Source organism: Castor canadensis, chromosome 5, assembly GCF_047511655.1.
Source record: "Castor canadensis chromosome 5, mCasCan1.hap1v2, whole genome shotgun sequence".
NCBI classification, from domain to species: domain Eukaryota; kingdom Metazoa; phylum Chordata; class Mammalia; order Rodentia; family Castoridae; genus Castor; species Castor canadensis.
This window is the reverse complement of record NC_133390.1, coordinates 57,057,361-57,084,901: the sequence shown is the minus strand read 5'-3', so window position 1 is coordinate 57,084,901 and position 27,541 is coordinate 57,057,361. Positions and strand designations below refer to the sequence as shown.

At 36.9% G+C, this 27,541-nt stretch overlaps 1 protein-coding gene across 7 annotated transcripts in view; it reads right to left on the bottom strand.

Moving 5' to 3' along the window:
• Hhla2 (HHLA2 member of B7 family) overlaps positions 1 to 27,541 on the bottom strand; it is a 63,169-nt gene that overhangs the window by 30,663 nt on the left and 4,965 nt on the right. For 2 of the 7 annotated variants that reach the window (XM_074072369.1, XM_074072373.1), the window contains exon 2: positions 9,858 to 9,950. The exons of the other annotated variants lie outside the window; for them this stretch is intronic. The gene's annotated coding sequence lies outside the window, so the exon portion shown is untranslated. The remainder of the gene's footprint in view (positions 1 to 9,857; positions 9,951 to 27,541) is intronic. 7 annotated transcript variants of the gene reach the window in all.

The window sequence follows — 27,541 nt, the reverse complement described above, 5'->3', positions numbered from 1 at the left end:
CTGAATCCCACTTTCTGCCATTTATCCCCATGCCTGAAGAGCCCAAATGAAGTTTTATCTACCAATTCAGAAGAGGCACACTTATTCCACGATGAAAGCATTTCTCTTTTGGGTACTAATGAGAGATGAGTGACACCTGAGTAAAAATTTTTACACCTGAGTAAAAATTTTGAGAGTAGGTTAATTAGTTGGAACAGTTGGACACATCAGTTCCTCTTCACTTCTTGGTTCCTAGATCCTTATCATCTAACTAAGAGGAAACAGTGCCTTAATTTTGAGACTTGGTGCAAAGGCTCACAAGTGTTCTGCAAAGCAGCTATGTCATCAGGTGAAAGAAGACACCCTGTAAAGTTGTAGGACTGAGTCTTTGGAGGCCATTCCTCTGCATTATAGGGCTAACTGCTTCATTGATAGGGAAGATAAAACAGTGAATTTCATTTGAATTAGTCCATTAACTTCATTCTTTGCTTTGACCAAGGAACTCCTTTCACAGTCAGTTTGGGTGGGATAACAAGATGGCACATGAAGCATTCAGAAAGTCTGCAGTTGATAATTCAGACAGAGGCACTGTCAGGCGGAATAAAGAAACAGGAATGCTATCCCCTACATAATGGGAACAATTAAATTACTCCAACAAGAAGCTGGCTTATGACCATATCAAAGATATGGGCAGGTCTAGAGGCCAACATATTGAACTCAGATATTGTTGCATTGTGTTTTTCTTTGATGAGAGTCTAAAAAAAGCCTCTTTTCCTACTTCTGTGGCTGCTTTTTCCATATTTCATTTGAATTTTCATCAGAAAATCCCCACTGCAATCAGGTGAATGGGCATTAATGTAGACAGGTCAGCACAGCTTCCTTTCCATGCTTGCTCGGGGCTCCAGGCCCATCATGCTCTTAATGCATTCCATGCTTATATCCATCTTTTCCATAATTCTGCAGTCAGCCTTCTTTTGTTTCTTTAATTAACATGTCCAAGAACTGATATGAAGCCTATATTTAAGCCTCATTTTCATCCAAGCAAAGTTACAATGAGATATACTATTCAACATCCTACCTATTTGGAGGGTTTTTCCTCCTCCATTCATTATTCTTCATAATTAGCCTAGAGGTATATGTCTGGGGACAAGAGTCCAAAGTCAGCTAGTGGCAGGTATTATCTTAAAAAGCCACCTTTGTAGTCAACAGTTTCTAAGAGGGACTCTACAGGAGGCCATAAGCACAGGTTGAAGAAGGAACAGCACCATAGTAGGTTCAGTGAGCATTTAAGCAATCTGCTCATGCAACTATTTGTTCCATGGGGGCTTGATGGAATGCTGCCAAGGCATGTTCAGCATAGTTCATATTTTGTTATTGATCCTGAATCCCTGACCACAGAATTTCAGACTCAAGGATTTTCATGAACTTCGTGTTAACTGATTCAGTTGTATCTGAGGGAGCAGTCTTTCTCCAAAATCTAGGAGTTTTTATTGTAAGTCTCCTATTAGAATTGTCACAGACATCATTCAGTATACGGATCTGCCTTAGTCACTGTATTAATTTGCTCCAAGGAGAAGACAACATATGGGACAGCAAATGCAGTGAGAATACTACCTGATTAAGTAATGATGTGTTGGGCAGCTTTTCTGGCACTAGCTGTTTTTCCACAACTCAAGCTCCTTATAAGCAGACCTATCAGTGTTCTAGTTCATTGAGGAACCTCACCCCTGGAATCTCATAGCATCACTTCCAGCTTGGAAGTGACTTATACATGTTACCTGGGTTCGTCATCATCTTCTGCTTTATTTCCCAGCTCTTCTGTCACATTCTTCCCTGCATTAAATTCCATCTCTTAGAAATACTTGAAATGAATGATTTTTTCCTGGATACATTATACCTATGGGCCACTATACATAACTGACATTCATTAGAGCTCCACGGAACTATAATTAACAGATTTTTTTTCTCTGAGTATATACTCTTGACAACGTTTAGAATCTCAAATTACTCCCTTACATATGTAATAGATACATATACGCATGTATGTATGTACATACACAAACATAGTAGTAGGAGACCAAATGGGAAGTTATTGATTTGCTCTTCAAACAAGTTTATCAAAATAATACCACATTCTAGGTTATTTTCAAAGTATTGAAGGATGCGTTTATGGATATTCATACATTATTCCCAATTAGTTTCTTAGTTTGGCTAGTATACAATGACTAAACTCATAGGATGAAAGTTTTTCTTTTATTTCAAAAGGTAAAAATAAAACAACACACAGACTTTAAAGACTGGCTCAAGACTGGCTCAATTTAATTCCCAAAGATTATATGTTTAATCTGAGCTGGAGATTTCTGCTTATTTGACCATTCCCTGAAGTGAATACTGAACTGCCTTTGGAGCTGACTACACCCAGCTGGAGCTGCAATCACTTGCCTTCAGCATTACTCTGCCTAACTCTGCTAGTTTAGGATCCATTTAATTGCACCTTCCCACCTGCAGTCCTAGCCTATGTGCATTTTAAAGGATTCTGAAGCCTGCCTCAGCAATCCATGTCTCATGAGAAAGAATACTCTTCTGGGCTATAAAACAGAACAGAATGAGAGGCAAGTAGGTAGGTCAGATACACATTGTGCATGCATGTGTGCACATACACACACACATGCAACCAAATATTTCTGTCTTATAGTCTTTGTGAGCCAGAAAGATGCTAGCACAATAGAAGGTAAGGAAGTCACTGTTGCCTAATATAGGGTAGTATTCAGCAATGGTCTATACTCACCAGGCCATCAAACTTGAAATTAAAGCTGGATGCCTAGACTGACTCATTGAATGCAAACTACCTGGCTAGTGCCTGTAGTAGCCCACTTATAGTAGGGCCCTTAATGATCACTCCTACCTCCTGGTATTCAGACCCTTACGTAGTCCTCTCCCACTCTGCAGCATGGTTGATCTGTATGACTACCAGCAAAGAGCAGAATTTATAATATGTTGCTTCTGAGGTTAGGTTATAAAAGAAACTGTGACTTCCATTTTTATTTCTATCACTCTATAATCACTTGCCCTTGGAGAAGCCAGGCACCATGCTGGGTGAACAGCCCTATGGAGAGACCCACATGAAAAGGAACTAAATCCTCCTACTAATTCACATGAATGAACTCAGTCCCTTCAGATAATTATAGTCCTGGCCAATACCTTAAGCACAACCCCATGAGAGACTCCAAGCCAGAATCATCCAGCTAAGCTATTCCTAGATTTCTGTCCTTAAGGAGCTGTATGAGATAAATGTTTACTCTTTTCAGCTGAGTTTTAAATTGTTATGCAGCAATAAATAACAATGTTAGTCAGCTTTCTATCTTTGTGGAAAAACAACCTGTGAAAATCAACTTAAAGGAAGAGCAGTTTATTTTGGTTCATGATTTCAGAGGTTTTAGTCCATGGTCACTTGGCCACATTGCTTTTGGGTCTGTAGAGAGGCAGAACATTATGGTGGGCAGTGCATAGAGGAGGAAGTCCATTCACCTCATGGTTGCAGGGAAACAGAGAGAAAAGAGGCCAGGGTCCCAATATCCACTTCAAGAGCACACCCCCAGTGACTCACTTCCTTTCACTAGGCCTCACTTGTAAAGTTGCACCACTTCCAGACAGTAGCACAGGCTGGCAACCAAGCCTTTAGCACATGGCCTTTAGATCAAACTACAAACTAACTAATCAACTCCTGACCCAGGCATGACTGAGGAGGAGTGAACAATGCCCATGTCCCTCTTCCCTCGCAACATGGAGAGGCACAAGTATGATGGAAGTTAATGGACCAACAAATAGAGAGGCAGAGATCAAAAGTAGATTGAGTGCAAGGGCAGCAGAGAACCTCCATACTTAAGCTTCTGAATCCAGTTAAGTACGAATTAGGGCTATGCCTGTTGCTTCAAGTAGCATGAATAAATACTCCCCCCCCTCATTTAAGTTCAGTGGTTTCAATCTTCCTTCCCCGCCCCCTCCTTTAAGTTCAGAGCCTTGAAAGTATGTTTAGATCTGCTGAAACATCTGGGCCCTCTCTCTAACTACAGCAAGCATGAATTTATGCTAACATGCAATGTAGCCAAGCCAAAGATAATAATTTGTTCCTTTTTCCCTTCTTGATAGCTATGATTAAGTTGGTTTGGATCTGATTTCTGTCACTTTCAATGAAGAGTTTCTGACTTATAAATACCTCTATAGAACCAGTTTCATGCCTTGCTCCATTTTCTTTTATGACATCTTTCTCTCCAAGGTCATATTGGCTGATACTGAATCACATGTTAGGCCACTTTTCTGTTTCCCTAGAAAATAAGTTCTGCTTACTTGTGCTTCTAAGAAAGCTCCTATGGCGTTTTCTCCCAGGGAAGCCTTAACACATTGAGAATATAGCAATTTGACTAAATGATCTCCATTTATTCCAGGGTAAATTTCCTCTACAGTGTATGTAGTTTTGCTTCCTAACTTAGGTAATCAAATACTCTCTAGGTACTGAGCCAACTGTTCATGCTGAAACAGTCTAAGAAGTCATTGTGAAAAGAAACACAATAAACAAATCCTGCACATGAATCATGCAAAAATTCTGAGTTCTAAGATGTGATTTCCCCATACTTGCTCTCAGTGCAAAAGAGTCTTCAGAGAGTCCACACTTAGCCCACAACTCTCCCTCCTCCAGATTCTGAATGGTAGCAATGAGTTAACACAAAGTAGGATCCGTCCCACTGAGTTCTTATCCCTTCATAACAAACACTACTGTCATTTTCTCCTAAACACCTCAGTACCAATACCACAGTAACACATAGGTAATATATTTTAAAATTCATAATCACTAGACAAAGTAAAAAATGCCACTCCTAACAGCCTCATTCATGTAATTCCAAAATTTATTATTTCCCAGATTATAACAACTAACACCTAAATTCACTTTAACAGCATCATCTTACCAACTCAATTTCTCTAAGCTATCCTGATGACCATCCATAAAACTTAGCCCTGAGAAAAACTCAAGTAGAATAATTCTGTTAATAGTATTTTCCCCTTAAATTCAAAACATCCAGAGAACTCAGAGTAATTGGCCTAAATATTGACATATATTTTTCCTCTTGAAGAATGTTCTTGCTCTATCATAATGTACCAGATAAGAAGACAATGCAGCCAGACTACTTGCAATCAAACTTCAAGTTGTGCCATTTAAACTTATGTGCCGTTGGCCAAGTTACCCAAATCCTCTCTGCCTCAGTTTCACATCTGTAAAGCAAAGATAATAGTAATATCCACCTAACAATCATTGTAAGGATTACCTTAGTGAAATATGAAAAGCAATTAAGGTATTGTCTGGAATAGAGTAAGAATTAAATAAATAGCTTCACAGATCACATTGAAACTTGATTGTTTATCTCCTGATGTACCATAGGAGGTGCTCTATAGATTTTAGTATTATTCTAAAGAGGTGTCACCATCACATCTTGTATGGAGTTGGTATTCTCCATGCTCTATGAGTAAAATTTGTTTGACGTAACTTCAGAGTATGAGTGCACTGGATGACTAACAAAATGAAATATAAATACTCTTTGTAAGATGTCCCAATCTGAAAAAATTATTTCTACATTTTTGCAAACACAATGTGACATATCATAAAAAAATAACCACGTACTCAGTGACAAGAAAACAACTAAATGGACAGAAATAACTGAAAATAAGTCTCAGAAATACTTCAAATGTTGGGAGTTTTAGACATAGACTTTAAAATAACCACACTTATTTTGTTCAAAGAGACAAAACAAGATAAGAGAATTTTGGCAGTGCAAAAATAACAGTAATGAAGGAGTAAACAGGCTGCTAGCCTTGAGATAATAGTTGAAATTAACAACAAATGGATAAGTTGGTTAACCAGCTGGAAAGTCAGTTAACAAGAATAAGCTGCCTGGATACTGATTGATCAAAAAGAACTATTCAAAACAAAGCAAAGAGAAATAAAATGACATAACATTAGAAAGGAAGATAAGAAATAAAGAATACAGTAAGAAAATATAAGATAAGTGACATTCTAGGAAAAAGACAAAGAGAACCTGGAAAAATTATTTGAATAATGGCTGAAATTTTTCCAAAACTGAAAAACATTGAATTGCAGATTCAAGAAGCTAGCAAACCTCAAATAGGATAAAGAGAAAATTACCAGATATTTCATGGTAAAGTGTTACAAGTGAAAGAAAAGAAAATTTTAAAGTAACCAGAAGGAACAAGAAAAAAACAGATCACCATCAAAAGAGCAAATGTTTTCAGATACCTGCTTTTAGCAGAGATAATAGAAGTCAAAAACAAGAGAATAACATCTTCTAAGTGCTAAAAGAAAATAATTTCAACTCAAAATTATAACTTTGAAATGATAACTCCCAACCTAAAATTTTAACAAAAGCATAATTTAAAAATAAAGTGAAGTCCAGTCATGATGATGCATGCCTGTCATACCAACTACTTGGGAGGCAGAGATTGAGAGGATCATGGTTTAAGGCCAGCCCATGCAAAAAAGTGAACAAGACCAAACTCAACCAACAAGTAGACCGACCTTGGTGGTACTTGTCTGTGATCTCAGTTGTTTAGGAGAATCTTTGCCCAAGGTTGACCTCAAGGAAAAAACATGAGACATAATCTCACAGATAACTAACGCAAAAAGGATTGGGGGTGTGACTTAACTAGTAGAATATCTTCCTATCAAGTATGAGGCCCTGAGTTCAAAGCCCAGTACTGCCAAAAAATTAAGTGAAATAATTTTCAGAGACACAAAAGAGAAAATTTGTATCCAGTAGATCTGCATTAAAAGCAACCCTAAAAGGCATATTTTTCCAGCAGAAGGAAAAAGATACCAGATAGGAGCTCAGATTCAGGAAGAAAGAAAAGGCAACAAAAAGGTAAATATGGGACAAATTTAAATAAGTAGACTAATCATAATAACAGTAATAAGATTTACATATGGACATTTCAAATAAAAATTGAGCACATTAATTGAGCACATAATTAATTGAGCATATCATATTTCAATATGAATTAAAGACAGAGTTAAAGAATGTAACAAAATGGCCTTAAAAGTTTAAAGGAGGCCATAAAAAATTGGTTTCTAAAAGGAACTTAAGGCCCTTTCCTTGTCCATGAAGAGGTAAAATACCAATTAATATAAGGTTGTAAGAACCAATGACATACTAATAATACTGAGGCTGCCAGTCAAAGAATCATAGAAGAATATATAGCTTTTAATAGAGTAAAGAAAAAAATAGAATAATAAAGTTGTAACAATGTCCAGAAAGAAGAAAATCTGGGCTGGGGATGGGGGAACAGAATAAGTAGGACAAATAGAAAGCACTAAGTCAGAAACAAACTAATTTGAGTTACATGATTTGAGTTACCTAAAATCGTAAAAACAGGCAAAATTGAACTATAATGTTTAAGGACACATACTTAAGTAGTAACAAAAGAAAACAAGTGAGGGATTACCACAGAGAGTAGGCAGTGGACCCCACTGAGGGAGACAGAGATGGCAGTTCACTTGGAGCAGACCTAAAGGAACTCTATGAAATCTTTGGAATGTCCTACTGCTGAGCTAACCAGGTGGTTACCCAATGGACTTGTGAATTGTGTTAATTTATTTAGCTATGTTTATTGTAAGCACTTCTCTGTATTTATTATATTTTCACAAAAAGTAATAAAAGTGTAAGGGAGATCTAAATGTGCTGATATGGTATAGTCTTCAGAAATGCACACTTAAATAAGCAACAGTACAGCAGAAATAGTTTATTCCCAGTACTTCTTAAAAGCCCACATACTCAACTATATGCTAGCATTTACACGGATAAATTTTCAAGACACACATAATAAATTTAGTCTGGCTCACAGTAAGAGCAGAGACTAGAACTCTGCTGTTTATTGCAGAGCAGAACTAATTTTCATCTCTAAGGTTTTTATTGTGAAAATAACTTTAGAATCGTATTTCAATAATAAAAGTAACTTTCACACGTCTATAAATTAACTGAAAATAAAGTAGACTCACCAATTGAAGAAATAATTGTTTTCAATCAAACTACTGCATTTTATTCTAAATTTTAGTCTGGCATTTTTCACTAAGAATTATAAATCATTGCTAAATTTGTCCAAAAAAATGTATCAAATTTTTTATAACCAAGAAGAGAAGAAAAGTAGTGGCTTTTATTTTAAACAGATAACCCATGAATTGATTATCTTTCCATTTCCCTCACAGAAATGGAGCACAGACAGGTAGAGATAATTCATTTTCACTTCAACTTGTTTCTAGAACAGTGGTGGGGTTCACATCTGGATTACAATAGAGTAGAACTAAAAACAGGAAGCAAATTTAGGGTGAACCAAATAGCCAAATTTAAGAAACAGTCACAAATCATGAAATTGTACATTAGTCTTTTAGTGATATGAATAGTAGATTAGATCAGAATCCAACAATATGGATCAAATAAGATGTTGGAGCAATTAGAACTAAATATAGTGTATATTTCAAGAATTTAGCAATAATGGAATGATAATGCCCATTCTTGACAAGGTATTAAGAAATGAGCTCACTAATAATTTCTGGGTTAAGAAATCAGCTTGAACATGCCTCTAATTTTGTTTCTCATCTCCTTGTATCATTATAAAACCTTTGAAAATTTTTTTTAAAAAACATACAAAGCAGAAAAACAGGAAAGGCAAAAAAAAAAAATCACCAAGATTTTGGAAGCTAGAGAAAGATGGGCAAGTACTAACTGACTTAGAAGACCCATGAAAGCTAATCTGTAACTAGTCCTAGAGAATCAACCAATACCAGCTCACTCAAAGGGATGGGAACTAACTGTAGAGCTAGGGCTGGGGATAGGGGGCATAAAAGGAAAATTAAGACAAGAAAGTTTCTTGAGAAAACATTTTCTTGTAGCCATCCAATACAGGTGGGGTAGACACCCTTCCAATTAATAGGTAGCATGTCCTGACTAATAGTGCCATACACACCAGAGGTAAGGGGGGAAAAAATGTTCTCCCTCATATGTGGACATTAGATCAAGGGCAAACACAACAATGGGATTGGACTTTGAGCACATGATAAAAGCGAGAGCAAACAAGGGAGGGGTGAGGATAGGTAAGACACCTAAAAAATTAGCTAGCATTTATTGCCCTTAACGCAGAGAAACTAAAGCAGATACCTTAAAAGCAACTGAGGCCAATAGGAAAAGGGGAACAGGAACTAGAGAAAAGGTTAGATCAAAAAGAATTAACCTAGAAGGTAACACTCACGCACAGGAAATCAATGTGAGTCAATGCCCTGTATAGCTATCCTTATCTCAACCAGCAAAAACCCTTGTTCCTTCCTATTATTCCTTATACTCTCTCTACAACAAAATTAGAAATAAGGGCAAAATAGTTTCTGCTGGGTATTGAGGGGGTGGGAGGAAGAGGGAGGGGGCATAGTGGGTGGTAAGGGAGGGGGTGGGGGCAGGGGGGAGAAATGACCCAAGCCTTGTATGCACATATGAATAATAAAGGAAAAAAAAATCACATCATGGAATTTCCTAGGCAAATCTGGACAGCATCCAAGCTGGTCTGAAATTGGCTTGAGTGCCTCCAAAAAGAATGACAGCTATTAACTCGCGTATTCAATAGGAGGTGGGACTAGAGAAGAGTTCGTCCCCATGTGGTTTGAACTTTGCTGTGCCAAGGGAAGGAGTCCAGTAGCTTTTTACCAGTAGCCTAAATATGGAATGGACTAGGAAGAAGGAGGTGGACTTGAAAGCTCCCAAAAGTCAAAGATTTTTTTAAATGGTGCCAGAATCTTTTATGCTATTAAAGAAGAAATAGTTACTTACATTATTTCCTAGGTTCCCACCTCCACTCCACTCTTCTGAGCAATTATGTCTCCTCACTCTGGAAAAAATCTGGAAGCCTGCTCCCTAGAGAAACTAAAATCAGGAATGTCAGGACTAATGATCCAGTCACAGATTAGAGCTGGGGTAGGGGAAGAATCAAGTAAAGAAATATATATATAGTGCTGAATGAGAGAACCATGCCACTCCCCTGTTTATGTGCTCTAGAGCTAACTCTGGTGATAAGCATGGTCCATAGTCCCAGCTCTCAGAGGTGCTACGGGCTTTTTAGATCCACAAATTTTAATATTAAGTAGACACTCAGTGATTACCAGATACCCTGAGGAAAGTTCCTATCAGAGAAGATAGAAATTAAGATAAAATAATCTTCACCAGAAGACATTTTGAATTAAATAAATAATGTACAGGGTAGGAAATCAACAATAAAATAAAATCATTAAATGAAATAAAATTCATTGACATATCCAGAAAGATAAGAAAATGCTGCATTTATGAAGAGGAACTGGATACCAAAAAATTATCAGAAGAGATGTCTTGGAATTGGAAACCTAAGAGCAGAAGTAAAGTCACTAGAAGGATTAGAAAATAAGTAGACATTACCTAGACAGTCAAATAACACACAGATAGAAAGTGGGAGAAAAAGAGATAAGAAAATCTGTAAACAACTCTAAAAAGCAAGAGGTAGGGGAAAAAATGAGAAGAGAAGAAAATAGCAGAAAAAAATCTAAATTTTTCTAAAATTATAGAAAAATTTCCAGAACAGGAAGTAAGTCACTATTACTAGGGGTAAGGGGAGACCTTAGTGAATACAAGTAGTGGATTATAACACTCACACAAGATATTCCATTCTGAAATTTCAGAACACAGGGGTGGGGGGGAGTCCACTACAAAAGATCCTATCAGCTTCCAGAAAGAAAATATAGATCAGAAAGGATCAGAAACCCTAATGCTTTTACAACTCATAACTTGCAAGCAATAAGACAATTCAATAGTATCCAAAATTCTAAAGGAAAATTACTTATAACCTAGAAATATAATCAAACTCAAATATTATGAGGGAAGAATGCACTTTCAGACATTGTCTCAAAACAATATTCCATGTCCCCTTTTTCAAAAACTTATGGAAAAATGTGCTCTACCAAAATGGAAGTATAAACCAAGAGAGGCATGATACAGCAACAGGAGTTTCACATGGGAGAGGGGTGAATCGACTCCCAGAAAGACAGAACAGATGTTCTTAGCTAGAAATTGGACCAGTAGGAGCAGTAGGAGTCTAGACAAATACGCTGCAGGCTGTTATGACCATTTCTTAAAACACCTAGGCAAATTCTCGGGAGAGGCTGGCTCAAACACAAAGTTGAGATCTTGACAACTGGCTGATAAATTTCCTGCTTTATTCCAGGTCCGGCTGCCTAAATCAGCTGTGTACATTTATTTTATCCTACCAAAGTGTTCTGCTTTGACCTACTACTGAGAGCTGGAACAAGGCCCTCATGAGCTTAGAAGCAAGAAACCCAGAACAATCCATTCCACTCCCACAGATCATGTGCTTGGTACTTGGTTTATACCATAGTCTTTTCAAATTCATAGACCATGGAGAGCCTCAAATTTCCTAGAACCCAACTCATGTCCTCTCCTTCTTAATATCCAAGGTCTTATAAACTCCCAGGAGGCAGAATCCTAAGACCTCAACGCTATTGACTTCATCTTGTCCTGGAAGTCTTTACCTCTCAGTGGTGACCATAACCTCTGCACGCAACTAACTGTGCATTTGTATCCTTGCTTTTTTAATTCTAAACACTATTTAGGAATATAGATATGCACATTATCATTAAACTACCAAACCATGAAGAAACTCAAGAAGCCAGGTGTGGTGTACATGCCAGTGTTCCTAGCACATGGGAGGCAGAAGCAGAAGGATCACAAGTCAGAGACCAGCCTAAACTATATAGTGATTTCGGTGACATCTGGAACTACAAGGGCTGTGGATGCAGATTAGTGGTAGAGTACTTGCCTAGCATGCTCAGGATCCTGGGTTCAATCCCCAGCATGGGGGGAAAATAATTTTAACTCTAAAACTGTAAATTCTAGACTAGAGTCTAAAAGATTCTACCAACCTACTTCCAGGAAGAAAAAGCAGATCAAAAAGGATTAGCAATCATAATGTCTTTAGGCCATGGGAGGGCAGGCCCAAGGAGGGATAGCAAGAGGAGCATACACAGGAGAATTCTAAATTCCATTCCATAACCTTGGTGGAAGACCCAAAAGTTGTTTGTTTTATTGATTTTTGGATTGTGCATTTTTATTTTACACATAACTTCAAATTCATAAAATACAGGAAAAAATTAACCTACTCACATAGTAATGGTTGGAATATAAATTGGAAACAACTTGCTAAATAACTTGGCAACAAATACCAAAATCCTTAAAACTGGCCATCCTTTTTTATCATTATCATACATCAATACTTCAAGGAGGTGTATTGTGATAACTCCAAAGATGCATACAGTGTACATTAAACAAGTTCTCTTTCATTATATTCCATCAACTCACTCCATCCCTCCCTTTTTCAAGCAGTATTAGTAGGTTTCATCATTCTTTATGGCTGACCAATACTCCATTGTGTATATATACCACATTTTCTTTACCCATTCATTGGTTGTTGGGACCTAGACTGACTTCACAATAGCTTGGCTATTGTGAATAATGCTGCAATAAACACAGGTGTGCAGGTCTCTCTTTCATATGTTGATTCATACTCCTGTGGTTATATGTCCAAAAGTGGTATAGCAGGGTCACAGATAGGTCTATTTCTAGTTTTTTAAGGAGCTTCCATACTGATTTTGGTAGGGTTCTTTCCCCCAGCATCCTCACCAGCATTTGTTTTTGTTTACTTGGTGATAGTCATTCTGACTGTGTTGAGATAGATTCACAGTGTAGTTCTGATTCACATTTCCTTTATGACTAAAGATGTTGAATACTTCATGTATTTGTTAGTCATTTGTACTCTTTCTAAGAACTGTCTGTTCAATTCGTTTTTTGGACATGATTTTGACCTGATAATTCCACTTTTAGAAAATATTCTATGAAAAGTTGGACAATGTACAAAGTATACAGAAAGACTTTGCAAAGTCTGAAAGTAACCATTAAAAATAGAATCCCCAAACACCCAATTCTGCAGAATTAATGTGCATGAATTGTCCATTTTGCCACCTATAGATGCTGTTCACTGACACATAAAGTTCACATTATACCATACTTTAAAATACTTACTCATAGATGATATAATGTATGCATGCACTGGATTTAATCTACTCCCCAGCAATGATTGGTTAGTATTTGAAGAACCCTATACAGAACATGCATTCCAAGACTCTGTGCTCTAGAAGCAGGCAGTTCAAGGATAATTAACTCTATCAGTTTTGAAGGATTTGCTAAATAGCTTAAGAGATGCTCAAAATATTTTTAATTGGTAAAATGCACAAGCACATCTGTTTTTGCATAAACAGAAGTATAATAGAAGCCCATACTCCCCCAATAGTTATCACTAGCATATTTCAATGTTTGTCACTAGCAAATTTGTCATGCAAAGAACTTTCTAATACCACATCATCAAATTTACATAAGTAGCAACTTCTTATGGTCACTTGCTAAGTATATGTGTTACTTGGGGTCCTTCTGAGAAGCAGGTGGATTTCTGTAGGAGATTTTTTGAGAGAACTCCATGACAGAAAGGGGAGAAGAGCTGGAGAAGGAAAGGAGAAACTTCAGAGTATGAGGAAAGTCTAACACAAGTAAAGGAAATAGGGAAAGAAAGAGGACCAGTGGGAAATATCTCATATAACATTGGGATTCCAAGAAAGCTCTATCTAGACCAAAGGAGAGGCCGTATTGCAAAGTCCTGGGGTAGTTAGAGGGAGAAGCTATGAGGGAATTCCTACTGAGGAATTGCATTTTGCAATGAAAGGCCTGTGAACACCACCAACCATGCTCAGGGACCAGGGGTAGGCAGTCCTGGGAACAATGACCCCAGTACAAATGAGGCATGGATCCAAAAGCTCAAAAACTAGCCCTGTGGGAGGCTGCAGTATTTTCATGGCTGCCATAGTATGTGTGGCACATTTCAGACTAACACAAACAACTTAGAAGAGAGATCAGATTGTGAGTGCCCTTACCAATAATCTAATCACCAGAAACAACAGATAACTATTAAAAAAGAATCTGCTGATTATTAAACAGCCCAATTAGCTTAACTCTAGTTAAGCTTAACTTATGTATATGTGTATATATATTTATAAATATTATATATAATAGTTATATACTATATGATGTATTAGCATATAACAGTTGTACAGGGTGATACATTGTGATATTTGCATATGTGTTTATAATATATATTAGACTTAGCCCTTCCATTATTCTCCCTCTTCCCCACTCCCTCTCTTCTTAGAACAATTTCAACAGGTTTCATTTTTCTATTTTCATATATGAATACAGAATACATCCACTATATTCACTCTCATTCACCCTTTCCTAATGCTCATCCCTCCCAGCTGATCCTCACTCCTGGAAAAGATCTATTTTACTCTCCTGGTCTTAACTTTTTAAATGTATATTAATGTTCCAAGAGTTTTTGCCTTGGTACTTCAGGACTGTATATATCATGCTTTAACCAAATTAACTCCTTCTGTTACTTACTCTTTCTCTAGCACCATGCTTCCCTAATATTCAACAGCTTGCATTATGCTACATTATATTATATTCATAAATAGATGGATGGTGTCAATATTTTTTATTCTCTAATATTTTCTTTCCTTCTACCACATCCTGTACTCCCCTCAGACAGACAGACTCACTAATACAATTTTGTTCTCTCTCTCAAATACATAATTATGTGTATATATATATGTATATATAGGCATATAGATATAAGTATATATATAATAAGTATATCTATATAAGATCATACCTGCATCTATTTTTATATTTATAGATTTAATTTATACATCTAGTTTCCAGATATGAGGGAAAACATGCAACTTTTGACTCTTTGAGCCTTGCTTACTTCACTCAACATGATGTTCTACAATTCCATCCATTTACCTGCAAACAACAGAATTCTTATTTAGGGCCAAATAAAACTCCATTGTATATATATATATACCACATTTTCTTAATCCATTCATCAGATATGGGACACTTGGGCTATTTTCAAAGTTTGGCTATTGTAAATAGTGCAGCAGTAAATATGGGTATGCAAGTGGCTCTATCTTATCCTGGAGAGCATTCTTTGGATATATGCCAAGAAGTGGTATCATTGGATTGTATGGTAACTCTATTTTTAGTTTTTGAGGGACCTCCACATTGTTTTCCATAACAGTTGCACTAATTTTACATTCCCACCTCCAGTGTGGAAATGTTACTTTTCCCCACATCCTCACCAGGATTTGTTGCTGCTTGTGTTATTGATGATAATCATTTTGACTGGGATGAGGTGGAATCTCAATGTCATTTAGTTGAGTAGGTTGGAATTTCAATGAATACAGCATGATCCACCACCCCCAACAGTCAAATACATGACATGGTGGGGGTAACAACAGTATTTTACAAGTTACCAGGACAATTTTTTAAAGAGAATTTGCCTCTTTTCCACCCAAGCCCTCAGGCTCTAAATCCCACATCCAACCATACCATCAAAGCATTTTCCTAAGCTACTATAAGAAATAAACAGGACTTTGGGGTATGGGAAGAAAATAAGCAAAACGGAAAAGACAGAGAAAAGGCGTAGCAACAAGGTAGTCCCTGGCCAAGGACTTAACTCTGCCTGTGAGTGATACCGTATGTTTTGGGGCAGAAAGAGAAAAGCTGTTTGTCAAGTGGAGATAAGGAAATATCTACAAGATGAAAGAAATGAGAAATAATAGACTATGTTGACCAAGTCAAATATACTTGGTCAAAAAAATTTCTACTTCTAAGAGATGTAGAAGTCTTAGGGCATGCAGAAGTCACTTCTCATGTGACTTGAGGTGGTAATACAAGTTAGTTTGAAGTAGATTGCAAGAGGAAAGTTTAACATAACTGATGTGTTAGTTAAAAATTTACACAGACACAATATATACATGGGTAGAAAATATTTGACAGCATGAATAAAATGTTAGTATTGTTTCTTTATGTAATAGGATTTTGTCTTTTTTCTTCTCTGTTTTCTAATTTTTCTTTAATGAACATGAATTGGCAAAATATAAAAAAATTGGGGGAAAAAATGGAAGAATTTAGGTAAATTCTTATTTCCAGGAATTAGATTTGAACATTAGCTAAGTAAAAACTTTTTAGCACAGTTTCCAACATAATTGGTTAATTATGAGGGAACTTTCTAGAGCAGGTCAATTTACCCTTCAACCTTGGATTCATTTACAACTAATTCATCTTGGTAGCCATATTTAGGAGACCATGTTATTTCAAGTAGAATTTTTAGCGAGGATCTTTTCTATAGCCATTGATAATGTCAAGCTATATACCTTCCCCAAAAAATCCTTTGACCAAAATCATTTCTACTTTGCTTTATAGGGAAGCCGGAAGAAAAATATTGCCCCAGTAAGGACTAAATTGAAAATTGGCCATGGTGAAAGTTTATAATTACATTAAGAAGCAATCTCTACATATCCTAGGCTGCTTCACCTTCTTACAGACTTATTGGGATGCTATTGGCAAACTTATGATCTATTTAGGTAAAATAATATAATGCCTACCCAGTGACTGGGACATAAAGGTATTCCCTTCCCTCACTACTACTCACTCCTCCACTTGCCAGCTTAATTTCTAAAATACATAGATCTGTCATTTAACAGCAACAGCTGGCTCTTTAGACCACTTACTAGAGGATAATGATGGACAGTTTTATCCTTTAAGCAAATACCTGACTAAGGAAATGTCACGGAGATCCTAACTGCATTCTGTATATGTATTCCCACAATCTTAAGCTATATCTTGAAATTTGACCACTGAAAGGATGTCTGCTTCTACCAGCCAATAGCTTCTTATAAATTAAAAAAAAAATTCTTCTTATTCTAGACAAATTCTGTCCTCTATCCAGGTACATGATGGTGACAGGAACCAAGAGAGGATTTCAATTCCCATTCACTCCATGATCTGGGTACCTTAGGACATTGTTTGGCCGAATAATTGTCTGAGGTAATCACAGTTTATTTGCTTAGAAGACCTTGCTTTAGTCCCAGGAGGAAATCCTGTCACTAGATCATGTGTCAGCTCTAAACCTGAACTATCCTCATGTCTCTCCAGTCATGCTTGTTAAGGGTCTTCATAGATGACTGTTTTCCCAGCTTTTTATATTTCTTGGATCAGTTAAATTAAAAAAAAAAAAAAAAGGTTTGGGGGAACTGACCTAGAATTGTCAAGTTTTATTTGAAAAACAAAATAGAATGTAAACTATATAATTTACTAAGCATAGTAATTTCTGAAGAAAGAGCCAGTAAAAAAGGCCCACATTTTAATTTTGATAAAAAGCTAAATCAGCACATGGTGCACTGCTGACCTGACCTAGCCATCACCATCACTGCCTGACTTCACTGCCCCGCCTCCCCAACACACACACACACACACACACACACACATACCGTCCCCAGGCACACTAGCTCTCTGTCAGGTGCCCAGCTGCTTCTGTTTTCTTAAACTGGCTGATGGCTAATGTTTCTCAGGTCCCAGACTAGTGAGTCAGGGAAGAATAATAAGACAGAGACATTTCAGTAAATTTTAGAACAAATACAATTTCCATAAATGATACAAAGAGAAGTATAATGGGTTATATATCAGTAGGTTTGGTATTTATCACATCTGTTAGATTGTGAGTTTCATGAGAAGATCATTTTTACCTGCATAGTTTTGTAACACAGGATCAGATTACATAATGGGTGCTTAAATATTTGTTAAATGGATTAAACCAGTATCATTCATATGATATTTGCTATGAGAAACCTGAGTTTTAAACCAGAGTAATTTTTTCTCATCTTTTAAATATTCAAGATTATATGAGTTGTTTCTTCCTCAGCCCCGTTTCTAACAGCCTTAGATATAGGTTTATATTCCATCACAGCAACTATGTTGACTTTTCTGGTTGAACTATTTACTTTGTTTCCCCTTTCATCTTTTTTTCTTTATTTTTATCCTTTATTATAAGCTGTTCAAAGCTATTTCAAATTCCTTTTCAGAAAGATGCAAGGTATAAATAAATAAATAAATAAATATCTAATAATGCAATAGTTCACTTGTTCCTGAAATAAAATGCTGGCATTTCAAATGTTCCTTATTGTAAAGGTTAGATGATTAAATATATTCCTTTTCTGCTTCCTCAGATTACTCAAATAAACATCAACCACATGCAAACCACACAAACAGATCAGGTTTCTGAACAGAGGTAGTTTTAAGGGACAGGCAGGTATTTGAAATCAAGAGAAAGGAAAACACAGGTATAGCATTCTGGTTTAAAAAACAAACAACCTTAAGAAAACCACCACATGTACATATGCTTATAATATGCCCTTTCAAAATACCAGAAAAATCCAGCTTCCAGCTGAGGTACTTTCCAAGGATTTTGGGGAAGCATCAAGATTCATTGCTCCATGAAGTTTATGTAAATCTGCTTTTAACATTCTCAACAGGTCAGATGGTGTTCTCTAATTTGGTAAATAATAATTAAAATTGAAGAATTTTAAATATAAGACATAACAATTAAATATAAAACATAATAATTAAAATATAAATTAAGCTTCAAACTCTGCATTGTTTCCTTAAAAAGAGGATTTAACACAAAAACATCCAGAGGCTAATGATCCCTAATCAACTCAATTACTCATCTAAAATATATCACCTCTACTGTCTGGTAACGCTTTGTTATCCTGAAGAAAATCCAAAAGGGAAAGTTTTCACCATGACAAATCATCTTAATTTATCTTGCTCACAAACCCAAACACATTAGAATCCTCAAAGTAGAAAGCTTTTTGGAGTCCTAGCCAGCCTCATCCTCTCAAGTGTATGACAAACTGCAGTGGAAGCTAAAGGACTGCCAAGGGCCATGCAGAGGGCGAGGATCAACTGATCAAGAGTCAAGTGACAAAGGAGAGGTTAACAGCTCTGAGAAGAAAACAGATCTGGTCCCTGGGTGTTCACTTAAGCTACATGAGCCTTGCTATATTCTATGTAATAAGGAGTCATCTCTCTGTCATCTCTGAGTTTTCTCCAATTGCCAATGTCCTTGTCTCCAAAGTCACAGAGCACACTCAATCAGTATGCTCAACATTTTTTATAAAATACCTATGGCTCAATTTAGAACTCAAGGCTTTGATGAGGGCAGGGAACGTACTCCTATCACACCTTGAATCTCATCTAATTCTACAAAATGAGAGCCTCTAATAAAAGGCTTAATGTGAGCACAAAAGGACCATTTTCAACCCATCTGGGAAAATAAAGGCACTTACTCTTTTGAAGAGCTAAAAATAAATTTTAACATAAAGTCTGGTGTCTTTTTTGGTAGCACAGCAACTTTTGTATTCAGATGAGTAGTGGGGAAAAAGTTCCAACTCAGAGTGGAGGTCTACTTTTACAGTGGGGACACCTGAGACTTTGTCATCCATACCAGCTGGTGTTTTACTGGGAGGTGGGTGAGAGCAGGAGCTCTGGAGTTAGGCCTGGTTTTGACTCCCAGTTTTAATATTTACTAGATGACTGACAATAATCTGTGAACTGCTTCCTTGACTATAAAATGTAGATTTAGGGAAGTGGTGAATGCAAATAGTACCTTTAATCCTTATCACGTCTGATGAAGTAAAATGCCTTATGGTATCATAAGTACACAAATATATATTCACATTCTATCACCCTCTGATTACCTTCTACTGCCTTTATAGCTTGCCTTCTGACACAGGGAGGTTGCAGTAGACAGGGAGAAAGGCACATATAGCCACGCCCAGTTCCAAGCCAGAGCAAATACCTCTGCTTTGTGCTGCTATAAGAAAATCTGAGAATGGGCACTTAATGGGAGAAGAAGCTTATTTAGCTTGCAGTTTTGGAGGCTGTAAGTCCCATCTGTTTGGCCTCTGGTGAAGGCTCTCTGGCTGTGTCACAATATGGTAGATGGCAGAACATGCAAGTACAGTGAGTAGTACTTACACACAGCAAGGAAGGAAGCAAGAGGAGCCAGGTTTGCTGTTTTATATCAACCTGCTGTCATGGAAGCTAATCCATTTCCTGCAGGACTTAACCAATTCCAAGAGACCAGTATTCATCTCTTCACAAGGAAGTCATAACCTAACAACTTTCTATTGGGCCTCACCTCCTAAAAGTCCCACCAACTTTCAATACCATTATATTGGAGGACCAAGCTTCCAGGACATGAACCATTCCAAACCTAGTGCCCCCAACAATATGCTACTTGAAAACTGAGGAGCAGTGAATGATAGGAACAGATTTGTAAGGGGACACACTCCACAAAAAGGGCCAAAGGCAAGCCTAAGGATATGGGAGTGAAGTGAAAAATAGTTATTTTTTTATGGGACAACATAGGACCATGGATTTCCTTTGTTCATGTGACAAGAGTATCACAGGAATACAGAATTCAGTTTTGTGCTTCTTCCCTTAGCCTCCTTTATTTCTTTTTTCCCTTAACCTATTTTCTTTACCAAGAACTGTTAAAGGCACACTTGTTAATTCAAGAGTTTTATAGCCAACTTGTTAGTGTTGTAGGCACAAAGATAAAAATCAGCCTGTGCCCACACAGTCAGGTTCAGCAGAAGTAAAGGTCTACACAATTACACTGTATCTAGGCATCTACTAGACTCACACTAGGGGAAATGGACCCTCAGAAGAGAAGGTGATGCCTCCTGTGTAATATCTTTCAGAGATAACTAAATTGTTCAAATTAAGGAGGATTTAGTTGGAGTCTGAAGAGAAGTCATCATAATCATGCAAAGAGGTATGATAAGAAGTCAATTCCTGAACCTATTCAATTTCCATACCAGTAAACTAAGACTGACTTACCTAAGGTCACAGAGATGAATAGGTATGTGGCAGAGTCAGAACTGACTGCGAATCAAGTCTTTCCACTATCTGTGGCTTACCCTCTACACAGAAGTAGAATCCACACAGGTGTTCACATCACATGTGTGGACCCCACCTATATGTGTCCTGTATGGACACATGTTATGCATGACTTCAACCTACCTGGCCTCTTCTTACTCTAGCCATATTGTAGCAACATATTCTGAAAAGGATCTAGCCAGCTGGTGGCAGATTGAGGCACCTTGCCTTGTGACCCTACCATCGCCTAGAGCATTCTAAAACAGAGACTGAGAAAGCCACAGAAACACTCTCAGCAATCGCCTCCCAACACATCACACATAACCCTGAATCACAGAAAAGGACCCCTAAGAGGATAGATAAATGATCCCTCTCCCATTGAAAGGCTCTGAAACATTTCCTAATGTTCCTCCAAAAACCCTACATGATTGAATAGTCATTGGTAGTGGTGACTTAGTCAATAATGCATCTCTGTGTTGATCTTTCATTTCTTGTTTTACTCTTCCTAAATTACAATCCTATTCATAGTACCACAAGATTACCTGCACTAACTTTATTCCAAAAACAGAGAACTATGCATGATTCAAATTTGAAAAAGGCTGTCATTATGTAGTTATCTCTCAGTTTCTACATCTAGTTTTAGATCACACTTGCATTTCTAATCACTGTTCAGGTTATTTGTGCTAATGAAAACTCTTGGGGCTCCATGCTTGACTGGTAAGAAGCACACTATCTTCTTTTTGCCTTAAAAATCTAACCTCTCCAGACTTTCTTAATCTTGATAAGGCTCTATTTCTCCTCATTTCTAAAACTTTAAACCTTCCAGCAGGGGCTGGCTGCAGAGGTGCTTTCCTGTCATCCCAACTACTGAGAAGGTAGAGATAGAAATATGGCAATTCTAGACAAGTCCAGGCAAAAAGTTAGCAAGACTCCATTCTCCACAAACAAGCTGGGCATTGTGGTGAATACCTGTCATCCCAGCTATGCAGGAGCAGATAGGTAGGACGATTGCAGTCCAAGACCAACTCTGGCCAAAAGTGTGAGACCCTATCAAAAAAATAACCAAAGTAAAAAAGGGCTGGTGGCACAGCTCAAGTGGTAGAGCACCTGCCTACCAGACCCTGACTTAAAACTCTACTATTGCAGAAAAAAAGAAAAGAAAGAAAGAAAAGAAAAAAATATACAACTGTTCATTCCTCCTGGATATTCAGTAGTTGCTTCTTTCATTCTCACCATCACCAGTCTCATTGTTTGGGAACTGAAGCTCACAACTTCCTTTTCACCCTCTCACCAAATTAATGACTTTTCTCCTCTACCTCTATAAACATACTCATAGTTCAGGTTCCCTAGAAGTAGAACCAGAGATGGAGATTACCTTTCGACTGCATCACTGAGAAGGAGCTTTCAAGAGAAAGTTGTAAAGAAACAAGGAAGTGGTACAAAGAAAGGAAAGAAGCCTAGCAACAAAGCCTGGCTAAAATTTCTAGTAATACAGGGAGCAGTGGGCCCTAAGTGGTACCATAGTCTTGTTCATTCTTGCAGCAAGGGGCTTTTCACTTCTTTAAATCAGTCAGTGTTGGCTATGAACCGTCCATATGTGGGAAGGTATAGTTTCCAAGGCATTTCAGTTCAAGGGCAAGTCTCTGGAGAGGAGTGCATCCATTAGTCATTAGAAGTAAGTCAATTTCTAATTTTTAAAATAAATTATCTACAGAAAATTGGCCACATGGGTGATGGCTAGTAAGCAATCAGGGTAAGTGAGACAATCAGTGATTAGTAATAACCAGAAACTGTCACCGCCCATGAGGCTGGAAGAACAATGGAAGAAGGTGGTAGTAACATTCAGGGCTGTCTTTTCCATGCTAGAACTACTGAGGGGAATGCAGAAGCCTTTGCCAGGACCCCTCAACAAGTAAAAATGGGTGAAAGGACCTGGCTTCTCTCATCGTCTCCACTGCAGACTTCCAGTTTTCTTCCTGTGCCTCCTATTAGCCAACCTATACAGAAGCCAGAAGGAAAAGGAGCCTGGAGAATGTGACTCCCTGAAATGTGCAGCAGAGTGAGGAAGGGCAGAAAGAACAAGAGCCGGCAGGCAGGTACTGACACAACCATTATGCTGCATCTGTTCCCTTCTGTTCCTAGCAAGTTATATGATTATCCAAGCAACCTTGTGTCATCCATTTTCTTTGCCATTATATAAAATTAACTATTTTGGAGCCCTATATATCTCTTTAGATTAAAATAGAAGTAATCAAATTTATGCCACATCCGCTTAATGCAATCAATTTTATATATGCCATGTGTTGCTTCTCTGGCTCAGATCCTAGTTCTCAAACTGTGCAAAAGACCAATCTTGAAAGCTGTACTCCTTCTGATGCCCATTCCCAGCCTGAAATTAGAACTAGGCAAAGGGATAAGTGAAAGAGAGGATTTTGAAAACAGCATCAAGAATTGAGTTCCATTCTATTTTTAATTTTGGCACAGGCTAACTGGGCAGAATGCTTCTTTCAATTTCTATTGTCTTCCTTATCTATCTGAGTAAATAATACTTACTGTTTGATATTACTTGATATTTTCAAGATGTTAATCACTTTAAATGTTTTGCCAGGCACTGAATAACATAATTGAGCATTAACCATAGGTCCAAGCTTAGTTGGCTCATTTCCATGTGTCTAATTATTATTTGTCAATTTTCATCAGTACATGAGATTACTCCAGAGACAATTCAGTCCATCCCAAGTCCATCAGTTGTTAAGTTTAACAAACTGATACAGGTTTATTAGGAAACAGAGAAAGACAACCCTCCCAAGGATTGTTCTCTACAACTTGCAAATCACATGGCTTGGAGAAAAAACAACTACCATAGGTTTGCCATGAGTAGAATAATTTCACAAGTATCTAAACACTATGTGCAGACACCCACCCCTGTTTCCATTTGGCAAAGTAAAAAATCTATGCAACTGAATTCTGTATGTGTTCTCTGTATTTCTTTAAAACAATCTGTAAGCAGGGCATTGTGTATATGCCTGTAATCCCAACTACTCAAGGGAGGGTAGAACGGGGATTGTGAATTTGAGATCAGCCTGAGCAAAGGTTAGCATGACTGTATTTCAAAAAAACAAAAAATGCAAACAAAAGGGTTAGGGTTGTGGCTCAAATAGTAGAGCACTTGCCTATCCTGCACAAGGCCCTGGATTCAATTTCCAGTATTTGAAAAAAAAAAAAAACTCCAAAGTTTATAGGTTATAATCCTCTACCAAATCTATAGTGCATTTTGGTGAGTGGTAAAAGTTTATGGAATAAGTAGTATTTTATGTAAGTATCTTAGCACACAGTTGTCAAAACTTCATTTGTGCTAAAGATAATAACTGAATATGCCTGTTTTTAAATATTGCATTAAAAAAAGTTTTTGTTTCAGTGAATTTACTTCCTTGAGTAAATAACAGAGTCCAATGTGATACCAAGTACTTACATGTCTCCCAAACCCACATTTTAATGGTCTCTCTCATTTTCAAATCAGTCTTAAGATGCACCAGAAGGGCATCCAGTTCTATATCTGCTGAGATGAGAAATCAAATCCATACTCATAAGAAACAACTGAACTCGTTCTCAATGCTGAGATGACTGAGATACAGCTCACTCTCAGTGATTAATTTTTGATTATCAGAATTCAGATCATTATACTATAAAAATTTCTCTTGATAATCTAAATGTATTACTCTGATTTGCCAAGAAATTTCAAAAGAAATTAACAATTAAAGTCAGCTGATTTTTTCCAATAAGAGGGGAACAATATGTCATTAACTTCAACAGAATATGATTAATGAAAATAATGCAAGTGTATTGACTGATTCTTTTGGTGAATTTTTCATTCTTCATGTATTTTTCCCCTAAAGGAAATTTGTAGAATATATAACTGCTTCCTATCCATGTAATATTTTTCTAAAAATAAATATTAAAAGTGGATAAGGTATCTCCTATTAATTTAGCTAGAATTTCTCAAGAAAATATATTTTCTCCATTTTAGGTTAATATAATTCCACTAATGGAAATTTGGGACATTATGGAGTGGGAAAAGTTAGAAAGTCTTATTTTTTTAAAGAGGAGATAACGTCAAAAAAACAAAGGCATCAACTTTAAAGAGTCCCTAATGGCCAAAGCTGGAAATTTTAAGCATGAAAATAAATTATATGGGATTATAAACCAAAGAATTTTTTAAATTCATGTGTACATATGGACATAAATGATTTGAGTGAATAACTTTTTCTTACTAAATAATTCCATATACTTTAAATACAAACCCTTTCATCAGGTGGAGCTTAGTTACTCACTTCCAATGACAAGAGTATAGAAGAGGGAAAACAGTACTTCACAGTGGAAAAACCTGGCAGACATTACTTTAAGTCAGTGATCAAGACTGACAATATCCATGATAAGGCATGTGCTGCTACCACGCATCCCCTACACCCAGGGGCTGCATCTGGATCCATCACTACCCTTGTGTCATGGGCATGGCTGATCTCAGCTGACACTCAGTTCATTATCATCCAGTCAGTGACTGAGCCTAGTGGCAATGCTAGTGAGGGCCTCCTTCTGGTGGAATGTGCAACTTCTCTACAGGGTGTCTTTGGTTAAAGTCTCCTCAATGATCCTGCCAAAATCTATTGTAGTCTGAGGTCAATTTTGTCCATTTCTTCCCATTACTCTCCTTTAACAACATAGTTGGAAAGTTCTGCTTATTTCACTTTCCTCTTTTTCAGCCTTCATAAGAATTTCTCTCACTCAAATCTGTTGCCCATCCTATCCCATCTTGTTTTTGGCTAGCACAATCACAGCATATTATCTACTTTAACACCATTAGATTCGGTTTAAATATTTTGTCTATTTTCCTGAATGAAAAGGTTTCTATTTTTCTCCTGTTAAATTCCTGTATTCTCCTGCAGTCACCTCAACATGTAACTGTAGACATGGTCTTTGGTTCTTAGAGACTCCTTTACGACATTCCAGATGTTTGCATATATTATGTTTTAAAATTTGTATCTGAGAAATTAAAGCTTTTTTATTTTGTGATAACTTTACATTTTAAAAAAAAGTTGCAAGAATATGATAAAATTCTGTTTACTTTTCCAGTTTCCCCTATGTTAATTTGTAAAATGTTTCATTCATTTGCAAAAACTTTTTTAAAAAGTAGCAATGGTGCAATACTATTAACTACACTATAGATTTTTCCCCTAATTTTTATTCCAGGGTTCAACCCAGAATACCACAATGAATTTAGTAATTATAGTTTTTTAGTCTTCTCTAAACTACAAGGCTCTTAGGATTTCCTTTTTTGTTGTTGTTGTTGTTTTTGTGTGTGACCTGTACAATTTTGAGGTATAATGGTCAGGTGATTTGTAGACCAACTGTGGCTTTGGTTTGCATTTTTCTCATGAACAAAATGAAGTTCTGAGAGTTCTGCGGCATAATAGCACATAGATGCAGTGACAGCTGACACTGGGGTTGTCGGTCTGGAGTTGAGTGAAACACGAGACTCAGCATCCTTAGCTATCAACAAAGGGGCTAGCAGCACCAGAAGGAAATATTTCTATCAAGTGAACTTCTTTCCTCCTTGTCCTTTGACTTCAGGACCCTGTTGCATAACCTCTTCTCCAAAAAATAAAGTTAGGCAAAGGTACTACCTTAAAGTCACAGTTGCTTTTGACCTTAGAAAAATCCCTTGTGTCAAGGAAATACTTAAGGAAGTGACTGCAACTTGAATTGGGAACAAGGAAAAGACTAATTTGAAAAGTTTTTTTACTTCTTTTGGACAGAAGAGAATATCTTTAATTGTCAGAATCAACCTATCATTTGTCCCCTCAACAAATCAAATTTCAAATTGGCAGGGAAAAAAAGTGGAAGAGATGTCTCAACATACTGTCAGTAAAAACAAAAAAGGAGGGAAGAAGATAGGTTGAACCCTAGATAGTAAAATAATTTATAAGTTTCCATTTATTCTAGTAGTTACTATTTTAGATCTGCGATTGACTAAATAATTAACCATACTCATACAGTAAAAACAGAAAATGTACTGAAATAGTGTATCCTCTAATCTCATTTATGCACCATGAAAAGGTCAGAATAAATCTTCATAATATTCTTAATATTTATTTCTCGATTAGAAATACCAGATCTATGTAGTTAATAAGTATGTATTCTGTATTAGACAGTGACTATAAATAGCAACATGGAAATCAAATCTTAGATCCTTACTTGTGCTATTTCCTAAACCCTTAACACATCTCAACTTCCCTCTGAAATGAGAATTCCAGCCCAGTACCTCAGCTCAGTTGTGTGGATTAAACTAGCTTTACCTTTTATAATGTATAAACATACAGACTACAGAGCTCATGGGATGTGTTCAGAAATAAAAGTCACTCAAACTAAATTAAGAGAAATAATAGAAGAAGGGTGAAGGTAGGAGACCCAGAGAAATAGGTAATAAAATATATTGCTCGGTTCTAAGAACGCAGAAGTGCAAGGTGATCTGGAGGATGATGGACTTGGTGGAGACAGAATCTTTTCCCTTACAGGAAAAG